The following is a 12034-nucleotide window of genomic DNA, read 5'->3' as shown; positions in this document are numbered from 1 at the left end:
CTTTTTCTCTCCATTAAGTGAGTCATCTTAGACTTGATGTTAATACCTACCTCAGTTGCACTGACTGCCACAGTTCTATGTTGGTGGATGTTGTTAGTTTATTCAAATATTGTGCACTAAATAGCAAAGATGTTTATTAATGCCCCTTGTGTTGTCCAAAGTGGCAGAGTTTACAATAAACTGAAAACAATACTTGAGTTGCACTGTCACTGTTTACATTTTTTTTCATAATTATTTATTCTGTAATATGTTGCATACAACATGCTTTTTATTTTAAATAAATGTTCTTAATTCCAAACCAGTCCCTTGTTTTTGTTTTTTGTTAAATTAAAGGACTAAAGCTGTTACCTGTAAATTTAAATCATGTTTTTATTAAGTACTCGGTATCGGTATCGGCGAGTACTGAAATGCAAGTACTCATACTCATACTTGTTTCCAAAAAAGTGGTATCGGTGCATCCCTACGCCTGAGCCAAGGTGTGAAACTGGGTGTGGGTCCCAATCAGCCAGAGTTTCGGGTGAGCTCATTGTGAAACCTGGTCCCACCTTATCATGCGAATTCCTGAGGTCAGATGGCCCAGGATGTGGGTTAAAAAAAAGTAACTAAGTAACTAAGTAATTAATTACTTTTGAAAATAAGTAATCAGTAATTAGTTACTGATTACTTTTTTCAAGTAACTTGACCAACACTGCACCCCACCCCCCATACCCCAACCCTGATAAGGACAAACAAAAGACAATGGATGTATAAATATCATTATCATGCTACAGTACATGCATATTACAAGGGTAAAAATGAAAGATTTGATGCACATCAGAGTGAAATACAAGTTAAATTTCAAAAAAATTTCTGAAGAGGTGAGCACTTGGGTGGGGTTAAGTGGAAAAAATATTTTGAATCATTCTATGTGGAGTAGACATGTGCATCATATGGCTCTATTGTGTTTCTTTCATACAGTGTCTTTGTGCAACTCATACACATGTGAGGTTGTCTGTGGACGTCAGTCAAAATCAAGTGGCAATATGAATTTGTAGACCTCCACACATCAGACCCGTCAAACCAGCAGGGTCATCTGGATTAAGATCAAGCTCCACAGCTCCAAAGCTTGACAGCTCTATTGTACTTTTAACATTTCTAGTTTAAAAGAAGAGTAAGACACAAAGAATTACACTGGAATTGCAGTAAAACTAAGAAAGATGGAGTCTTTTTTAGAGCTCCAGGGGCTCTTTTGCACCATCAGTTCTTTTTAATGGGTGATTTGAACTGCTACTCATGAGAAAACACATGTTGAAAAGCAACATATGCTGTCTTGCCAATTTGTCATTTTTGATTTGAGGCAGCTATGGAGGATTAAAGGAAAAGAAAATGCAGTTTCACCAACAGTGAAAGAAGAAAACGAGATTAACGGAGCTGTGCAGTCAGCACAACATCAAACTGTCATGCAGCTGAAATAAAAAATACATCAAACCAACTGGGTCCTCCACTGAAAATAGTACTATACAGTAATGTAATTATGAATGTTGTTGGAGAGGATTCACGTACAGCTGGCTGGTGTACAAAGCAGCAGTGCTGACCGTTTGGGAACCTTTGGGGGATGAAGTATCAAAAACTGTAATGGCTCAAATGACAGCTTGAGGCTGTCAAGCCAATCCTTAGAGACTCCCATGTTGAAAATACAAAACTTACCTTCATAATAAAAAGAGTCCAGTAAAAAGAAGTCACTCTCTTCTCCATCTTCCCGAGACCCTGTTTCTTCATTAGGGAAATTACATTTTGGATTTTCTGAATATTATTATATGTGTTTTATTCCTTTCAATAGTGGCTTTATTAAGCTGTAAATTGAACCCATTGTATCTTTTTTTTTTTTTAAAATTACTTTCTCTTCAAAATGTAATGCTTAGGGTTTTTAATTATCAGATCCAATATGTGCACCAATGTGTGCTTCATTAAACTCCAAAACTCAAAAGAGGGTAATAAAGTTGCCAACAGGAGAATGGACTCATGTCTCTTTGAGAAGGGCAATTAAAACCATCTGACCTCCATCAGGAGGGGAGCTGTTGTTTCTCAGCTCTTTTGTTGTCACAATACGATACAGGGGCAAAGACTATCCTTTTAAAGTCTTTCTAGTCCATGAACACAAAGTCAACAACCTATTCAGCCATTTCCTGTCAGTTAAGATGAATCTGATGAGGCGTGTGAGGTGTATATCAAGACAAGTGTATATTAGCAGCCCGACACTGCCCACCTGGTGCCTTATTCCATGCTGCTGAAAGTAGAAGAGGAACTACAAAGGATGGAGATCAATCATGTCATTGAGGTGGTGATATAACCTACTGAATGGTTAAAAAAAAACTGCGCTACATCCTGCCTACCTCTGATTAAAGAACCTTAGTGGCACAACAATATACCGTATTTTCCGCACTATAAGGCACACTTAAAATCCTTTAATTTTCTCAAAAATCGACAGTGCACCTTATAATCCGGTGCACTTTATGTATGAATTCTGGTTGTGCTTACAGACCTCAAATGGATTTTATGTGGTACACCGCGCTCAAATGTTGTAGTACGACTTTGGTAAGCTACGAAGCCGCACCGCTTGATCGATTGTCGGATCATTACGGGTACCGTAGTCAGGAGCCTCGTGGAGTACTCTGGGTCCAAAACTCTGTCCGGTCCCAAAGTCAAACGAACACTGCGTTTGTTCGTCACTGAGAGGTCACTGAGAGGTAAAAACTGTCTAAGTTCTTTCATCTTTAATGAAATGATCAGCGTTGTTGCTTTACGAGGTGTAACAATTAAGTTTAACATCCAGGCATCCATGAAAACAGAGTTTATTAAATTGAACGTAGTTAGAAGTTAGCAGGAAGTTAGCTCACTAGTTTCCACCTAAACATGATATAGCATGTTCTGACTGAGAGATTTCTGAAAAAATTAAAACATAAAGCTCTGCTATCACTTCCAACATAAATGAAGAGAGAAAACTAAACAGCAGTGATGTTTACTAAAGTTGGACTAGCTGGTATATGTGCTACGTGATCACTAGCGACACAGCTATGTTAGCATAACAAACACAGTGAAGCTGGAGGATGAACGCTAACTTTTTTCCACTTGTTACTGGGGGGGTTCTGATGGTTAGGGACAGATGCAGTCGCATGGCAGGATGCTGGTTTAGTCAGGAAAACAACTGAGATAATCCATCCATAATATGTATGGAAACAGACCTGTTCTCATACATAAGGCGCACTGGAGCTCAACCAGGAGAAATGCTTCTTCAGGCAGAGCGAGCTACATCTCCGTGGTCATGTGAACAACCATTCAGATGTGAGGAGGAGAGCAAAGGAGAGACCTAGAGAAAGTGGAGGCCATCCACCAGCTGCTGCCAACTGGCAATGCGGAAGTAATGCACCGAGCATTGTAATGCGTTGCTTTCTTTGTAGAGAAATTAGGTAACGTATCGGATTACTTTTAGGAAAAGCAACAATGTGTAATATGTTACTTTTTTGAATCATAAACCCAGCACTAGCAGTTGGTGCATTATAAAGTAAATTCTCAGTGTAGTCTCGCACTGACATTTTCACTTCATCACAAGAGAGCGGGACTGCTAGGTTACCCTTGTCCAGCTTGCTCTGTTAAGTCCCACTCCCTATGGTTACTGTTACTAGGCCTGTGAAGCTTACTAAACGGTCAACGCCAAAGGAAACATTAGCAAATTCCTGGAATGTTAGAATAGAATAAACCTTTATTATCCCACGGATGAGAAATTTTGGTGTTACAGAGCTCTTACAGCAAGGGAAAATACCATATAAAAGGAAGCCACAAGGTGGTCCTATAAGCAACCGAAATTCATATATACAGGTATATACAGGTAACAATGTACAGAATATGTATAGAAAAATTGAAAAATTGTACACAGATATGTATCAAATCTACAGAGCTATGTATAAAATGTAGAGCAAACAAACAAGCTGGTGAGTAACATGACCAAAAGAATGTTAAGCTGCATTATAGAGTCTGACAGCTGCTGGTAAGAATAACCTGTGGTAGCGCTCTGAAATAATAGAGAAGACTGGACAGAAAAGAGTAGAATATGCTTTTCAGAGCTAATAAAGAGAAAATCAAAATAGAAAGGCTCACTACTGGTCCAATTAAAAGTGCTGCAGACACACACACACACACACACACACACACACGCACACACAAAGAAAATGCTGAAATGTAAAAAGGCCTGCACAGCAATAATGAGAAGACAAAATTGGTGGATGATTGCGGGATCCTTATGGAAAGGAAAAACATCTTCAGACCTTGCAGTAAAGTACAGAACACTTTCCATGAAGTAGGCATATTATTATCCTACCATAAAGAGAGGAATTCACAAGAGTAAATAGAGAGGGCCCACCACAGCTCACTGTGCAAATCATTCGCCTGCTTCAAAAAAGGCAGGCTATATTAGGCTTTGTCTTAAAACTAACTTGTAACAGCATGACAGGAATAAAAAAAATAAAAATTTAAATATTGTCATGATCCTAGGTTTTTTGTGTTGGTATGCATTTATTCTTACTCTATTTTATATTTTATCTTAGTTGTTCTTAATTCTGTTATTGATTGGATTTTGATCTACATTTATTCTTGAGTATTTTTTAAGCAGTTTGTATAATTTAACACAGTTATAGAGTTGAATTCCATCAGTGTTTGCTGTCTCATTCTTCTGTATCAATTTCCTTATGGTCTGTTTATTTATGTGTCTACATATCCCATGGTAGTTCTTACTTCCTGTTTTATTTTGGTAGTAATTTGTATCCTATGTCTTGCTTTTAGTCTTACTTCCCCTCACTTGTGTCTCATTGCCTTGAACATCCTCAGCTGTTGCTCTTTACCCTCCACTTTACTCTTGTATATAAATAGTGCTGTCTTCCCTAAGTGTTTTATTCAGTTCCTCTAAACCTGTCCCATGGATTTAGTTTCACTTCACCCTGTGGACCTCATGTTTTGCTTTCTGGACACAGAAGGGAGGCCAGCAGAAATCCTACTGGCACCCTGTATCTACATTTTGGGTCCTCAGCCTTTTACACTCCATGAAGTCAACAAACAAACAGTATGTACATGAGTTCCAGATAGGGCTGCATGATTATGGTCAAGATTAGAATCAATAAAATTATAAAATAAGGATCATCAAAGACTCCAGTCACCCCAGACATAAACTGTTCAAATTACTATACTACAATAAACTGTTCAAACTACTTTCATCAGGCAGGAGATACTGCAGTGTCCGGTCCCAAACCAGCAGACTGAGAGACAGCTTTTTTCATCAGGCCATCAGACTGCTGAACACTTCATAGACATCTCACCTTCACTTACTGGAACTTCGACATTATGCACTCCATACTGTACATAAATACCATTTCTTTTGCACGATATCCAACTGCTAACCTCTGTACATATAAGGCTACAGTGATAGATGGAGCTGTACAACCACATGAGGAAGAAGAAACAAGAGAAGCTTGAGAAAACAAAGGGTTGAGAGAGGAGCTAGAGAAAATGAGCGGGGTTAAGGCAACGATGGTTTCTGTGTGAATTGTAGCACTTGGGTCGGTGACCCTCAAACTGGGTGAGTGGATCCAGCAGAAGCTGTTCAGAAGAGCGCAGTTCATGGAACAACAAAAATACTACACAGAACCTTAAAGCTCTCAGGCCTTTGGTAGAGGACCCGAGCTCAAAGGATAAAGACCACGTGGCACGTGGGATTTTTTTTAATATTCATATATATTTTGACTATTCTCCAAAACATTTGTTACTTGCTGTGTTTAATAGCCACATACCATTGGCCAAATGAAATATGATGATGCGCTGTACAGGCTCGCCTTTTATGGGCATCTGAGATGATGTTAGGACAGTTCATGCTAGCTACCATTGCATTGTTTTTCCCGGCCTTCATTCATTAATTATCCTGGAGTTTGTCATGTCTTTTCAAGCGGTTGAATAAATTATTTGTGTTGCCTTGCAATGCAGACACAACTCTGCAACACTCTTCACATTTGATTTGTTCTTGGTTAACATCAGTTGCGGTAAACCCAAAGAATTTACAAACAACAAATGACGATCCACTTCTAGGAACATGCTCTTCATCGTGCCAGACATTTGATTTTCATTGTATATCTGTGTTTTAACGTAGCGTTATTCATCCAGACTAGTCCAGGAAACTTCGAGCTGCATGGTGTAGCTCACAGCTCTGATGGGTTCGTGCAGGTACGTCAGGTGCTTGATTTGCTTTTTCTTTGCTTTTTACATAATGGAATTGTATGTAAAATGAAATCTTGCTCGATCATGCTGATTAGTGGGAAGCCAAAATTGTGATTGAGATTAAAATGTAATGAATTTTTATCTCAATCACTATTGCCTATAGGATTTTTAGAAAATTATTGAAAGTTAATGTTATTTGATTATTTTTATTTGTCCAATTATATTTGAGCTCTCTAAAAGAGAACCTAAAAAACATGGATGCAGTTGCTATTGAATGAATTAATGAGTTCATAGGAGAACCTGAACTTTAATTGCATGAAAAATTATGAAAATTATGTCACAGTCCAAACATTTACTGTCCTCATTGTATCGCATGCAGATAAACCTAAAAAAATCACAGTAGGAAAGAATGATGGTAGCGTTCCATTAAATGGCATGATACGCCATCACATTGAAACCTTGCAGCTTGTATCTACTTTCAAAATAAAGAGGAGCATAAATAAACACTACCTAATCTGTATATGTGAAAGAACTGCTCTCTGAATTTGCTCTTTTGTTTCTGCCAGAAAAACCACAAGATAATTTTATTCACGAATGTATGGCATTCTGTCTATTGTGTCTCTTCTGTTGAAATAAATAGTTAAAATTGGGTCATGAATAACAGATATATAAATACGTATATATGTCTTGCATGGTAGATAATTGACAGAGGATTAGGAAAAAGATAACATTTAACTGTGTTTATAAGAAATAACAACCACAAATTAGCCCATTCTTTTATTTTTTATTTTTGGTTATATTTCTTGGTTCACAATAAAACAGCTAACTTTTACGTCTTTACATAACTGCAAATCTTAACATGTACTCTCCGCAACAGTGACTACATTACCGATTGAACTTTATTACACTGTTGAGTTTCCTCATCTCACGCAAGACTTAACTCACAAAGAAGTCTTTTTTTCACATTCCTAGGCTCTAATTAAGTGTTTAAGAGGCTCCTCAAGAGAATACAACTTAAGCTAAACATTGCTTAAGAGTCAATCAGTAGAGCCAAGCACTTTTTCCAACGGTATCCAGAGAATCACTTGAATTTTTGACTGTCTCTATACAGATAAACAAACTTAAAATTTCCACAGTGTTTTATCCATTAGTTCTTGTGACTGCAGGGGCACATGGAATGGAATGAAGCCATTATTTAACCTATTAGTCATAGCTTTGTTTGACAACTCAAAATATCTCACAATACTCCTTGCGCTGCCACACAATATGATTTTGCACGGAACATTCTGTTATTGTAAACATCTTAGATCAAACCACAGGAGAACACTCACAGATTTATCAAGTTAACTTTTTCACTGGCCAGAGTTCCAGTCAGGCGATGCTAGGCCTCCAGGCTCATAATTTGTCACATAACTCCTAATTCAGGCCTGGCAAGTTCACAACCTGGTGCCTATCTCAAACCTTGCCTGTTGTCTGACATTTCTCTAGTGCAGCTGTGTAAGCTTTTCTGAATAAGGTTAGTCTCTGGGGGTATTTGAAAGTCAGTGTGTCAGAAAATGTAAACTTTAAGTACTCATTTTTACTGATATTTTTTAACTTCAACAACTAGACTATGGCGCAAAGACTAAATTTTAAACTGATTCTTGAGAATGAGGCAGATCACTGGAATCTTTTCTAGCTCAGAGTGAGCGACCTATGAGACACTCAATAACCACTTGATTACTTACACCTGCTTGTTAACACAAATACTAATGGACAGCCTGTTAGGGTATGGGTAGACTAGCTCTGGTTTTGTGTTGTATCTTGTTTCATGTTTTTTGGGGGCGGGGGATTTGCGAGCAGGTGTGTCTGGGATGGAGCTGGGTGACAGATTATTTTACTACCTATGTGGTAACACTTACTGGCCTCTGTGCGATACTTACTGTCTGTATTCCTTGCATTCATTTAACCTTTCTCCAGCGTCTGTTTCCACCGACTCACCTCTCCTTCCAATTGTGTCTCAGTCTGAAATTGCAGCTCCTTTGGTCTGTTTCAGATTTCACAGTGAAAGCCTTTCCTGTTTGGTTATTTAGCACTGTCTCTGTAAATAAAGGTCACATTAACTCAAACATTGTTCTTTTGAGTCTAGTTTTTTTGGTCCACCTTTTGGCTTGACCTGATATAGTCACGCATAATGGTAGTGACTCATTGCACTTAAACATGTAGATATGGTGATGGCAACCTGCTGAAGTTCAAACTGAGCTTCAGAACTGGGAGGAAAGGTGATTGAAGTAACTTTAAACGTAGCATTGTTCTTGGTGTCAGATGAGCTGGACTGAGTTTTTTAGAAACTGCTGCAGACAATGATCCATAAAAGAGAAAATATCCAGTGAGTGATAGTTCTCAGTGGGTCTGAAAATGACAGCAGGTCCTGCTACTGTCAAGTGAGAGCAGGAAATCTAGGCTGCAATTTGCATGGCCTCTGCAAAATTAGACATTAGAAGATTGTAAAACCATTGCCTGGTCTGATGCGTCTTGACTTGTGCTGTGACATTTAGATGGTACGGTCAGAATTTGGTGTAGATGAAAGGATTCATCTCACCAACTATTGGTGGTTCAGGCTGATGGTGGCAGTGACGTAATGATGTCAGAACTATTTCCTCAGCTCCGTTAGAACCAACTGAGCCTACAAGAGAATCATTCCTGATCATTTCCATCTCTTTATGAGCACAGTGTACCCATTTTCCATCTGTTCCACGTCACAAAGCTCAGATCATCTAAAGTTGGTTTCACGAACATGACAATGAGTTTGTTTTACTGTAATGGTCTCCACACCCACCAGTTTAGCCCCTTTGAGATGTGATGGAACAGATTTGCATCATGAATGCACAGCTGACAAATCTGCAGCAACAACATCCTAAAAATTTAATGATCCCTTCTTGGTTTGGACCCATGTTTGAGGACTGTATTGCTTTTTTTAGCATCAGTCTGAGCATTTAACTCTTGCCAGCTAATATTACTGTGGCCTGTATGTCAACCCTGCCACTTACATAGGACAGAATGGGGTGAGATATATTTTCTATGAGAGCAAACTGTAAACTATTTGACAGAGATCTGCAAAACAGAACCATAACCCTAATGACCACCTACCAAATGCCATTTTTCATCATTTAAAACACAGGTAATTTAAACTTATGTTAGAAAAAGAAGGTGGACAGGGTGCACAAAAGGTAAAGCTTGCATGATTAAGTTGCCAGAAACCCACACAGGGCACCATTAAGAAGTATAATGCAGGTTTTACAAAATGAAAACAAGCTAATGTTTGTGTTTGTTTCTGGTTGCTGTGTGTTGGAGTCTTTGCTAAGTTTATCCCTTTAGCTTCATAGAACCCAATCTATTAATTCAGCTATTAATTATGTCTGACAGGATCAGGATCAAAATCTTTTCTCCTTTTAGTTTTCTAAACCCTAGACAAATGAAAAGTCACAGGGCTGACTTTTGAGCCTTGCCGGTCATGGGATAAATTATTTATTGTACCGGTATTAAAAGCTTGATCTGTTTAAAGTCAAAACTATTTTTGTCCATTTTGTTTTATCTATATTTGCGTTACATCCCGTCTGTGTTTTGGGGCTATTTAAGGAGAGAGTGAATCAAATGAGTCAAATGTTCTGGAAATTACTATTTTTCCAAAAATCCTCCACCACTTTGTTATCTGTTAATCCATTAATGTGGGATGATAGCGTTCAATTTTAATGCACTTTTAGGGTGTCGTAATAGCATTTAAAATTGTATTATTAAAGTGCCACATAGCCTTTAAAGTGTAAGTGAAACAGAACTAGGAAACTAAGGTAGGTAGGTAGATGCCTGCAGAGTTTAAACATCACACTGTTTATGCCTCTGTTTGCCTACTGCGGAGTGTCAAAATGTAACAAAAGGCAAATGCGGCAATCTTCAGACAGCAAGGAAATTAGCCTGTCACCCCCAGCTGTTTTCAATCAGGCTAATTAAGAAAGTGCTGAAAAACTTTTTCCACACATTTGTCAAATAAAGAAAATGGCTGCAGCATGCCATGATAAGGATATTGAGTGTAAATTATTTTGTTCTGCAGTCACAAGTCAGAATATTTAAGCAAATATTAAAATATTTGCAAGTATTTAAAAATAGATTGTAAGAAGTGTGCATTGTTTTTAGCACATTTCGTCTGAGTTACATTGTGGGCCCAACAATGTAGGTTTATTCCTTCAGACTGGGAGTATAAGAAAAATGTTTTGAACTGCCCAACGGATATGTGCAATTGTTTTTTTATGACTCTCTTTCATCTTGAGAAGCATTGGATTCTTTGTGGGCAGCAAGATATTAGCGCTGATAAGCACAACAGTGTGGAGAAATAGGACTGCATTTTTCACACATCATTTGCGAGCCTTCTTGCAAGGTGGGGCAAAAAGGGTTTGAGTGTTCTCTGCTGCCATAAAAGCAACATTAATTGCAGTCACCAAAACAGAACCATTCAGTGTTTTAGCAACATTAAAATCAGTTTCCAGAGCAATTAAAAATTTTATTTTCTTCAACACAGGAAGGCAAATAAGTTAGCATGCATTAAATGTCCACTTTGATAGGAAGCTTTATACCACACTGGTGGGTAAGACGCTACACTGCAAAAAACAGGAATGACCTGCCAAACGATCTGACACAGACCAGCAGACCAGCACTCCTAAACCGAATGCACTAGACATGGACTACTGCACAGCAATTTCCTTATTTAGTGGTGCAGATCCATGCTTGTACCTGCTGTATCACAATATTTATTGACTCAAGATTCAGTGCTTTGCAGTATTTCATGTTTCAGCTCTGTGTTCTGACACCGATGCTAATTTTTAGGTTGTAAATTGAAAGATTTGGGTCTAAAAATCATTCCTTGATGGAGTTAAATGTGATAGATTGTATTTTTAAGGAGCATTAGATTTACTGCTGATTTGCATGAACACTGTGAGGATGTTTCCCTGCTGGTCCTAATTATCATGCTATCCTCTGAAAAGGACAAACTACACCCCCAGATATTTACATGTTGTACTACTATCAGTCATTAAAGTCTTGTTGTACCCACTGTCTCTTTCAGCCTTTGTAATCTGCTTCAGCTCCAGATGATCGTTTGTTTGCACTCCCTGCCTCCTGTTTTTAAACTGTGAGATTATGATCCGATCAACAGAGAGATACCACCACAGACAAAAAAAGTATCAGCTGTCTGATGAGTTTAACTCACTTTTAATGTAGACAGGTTTTTCTTTTTACTTGACTGCTGATCATCGCATCAAATGCTGCAGCCGAAATATTGATGACTAAGTAACAAGAAAGAAGTAATCAAGGAAAGTTATCTCAAATGTTCTGCTTTGATGACAAAACAACCAGAAGCTAAAAGCTCCTGCTAAGCACATAAATTTCAAAGCATTTTTAGATTAGACAAGCCATGCGGTAATGATGCTTTGAGGCGGCAGAGAGATGAAAGATATCCAAGTGGCACAGCTTGTAACTGAAAATTTTAGGGGATTGAGACAGCAGCAGATAGAATTTCATTTACTCATTCTCAAAACAGCTAAACTGTGAAAACTCAATAAGCTACCTCAAAGCTGTTTTTTGTCACCTTCAAGTTGCCTTAATACTGTTATTTTTTTCCCCTTTAGCCAAACTCATACAGACTTTACTACGCCCACAAGGCCTATCACATTTACTCCCCTGTGATATCTGTCATGAAGGCAGTTTGCAGACCCATTTATAGGTTTATATCATTTTGAAAAATTGCATCAACAGCTTTGAATGGTCC

The sequence above is a fragment of the Neolamprologus brichardi genome, chromosome 6 (assembly GCF_056152115.1).
Source record: "Neolamprologus brichardi isolate AB-2024 chromosome 6, ASM5615211v1, whole genome shotgun sequence".
In the NCBI taxonomy this organism is placed as follows: Eukaryota; Metazoa; Chordata; class Actinopteri; order Cichliformes; family Cichlidae; genus Neolamprologus; species Neolamprologus brichardi.
This window is presented reverse-complemented; position numbering follows the sequence as displayed.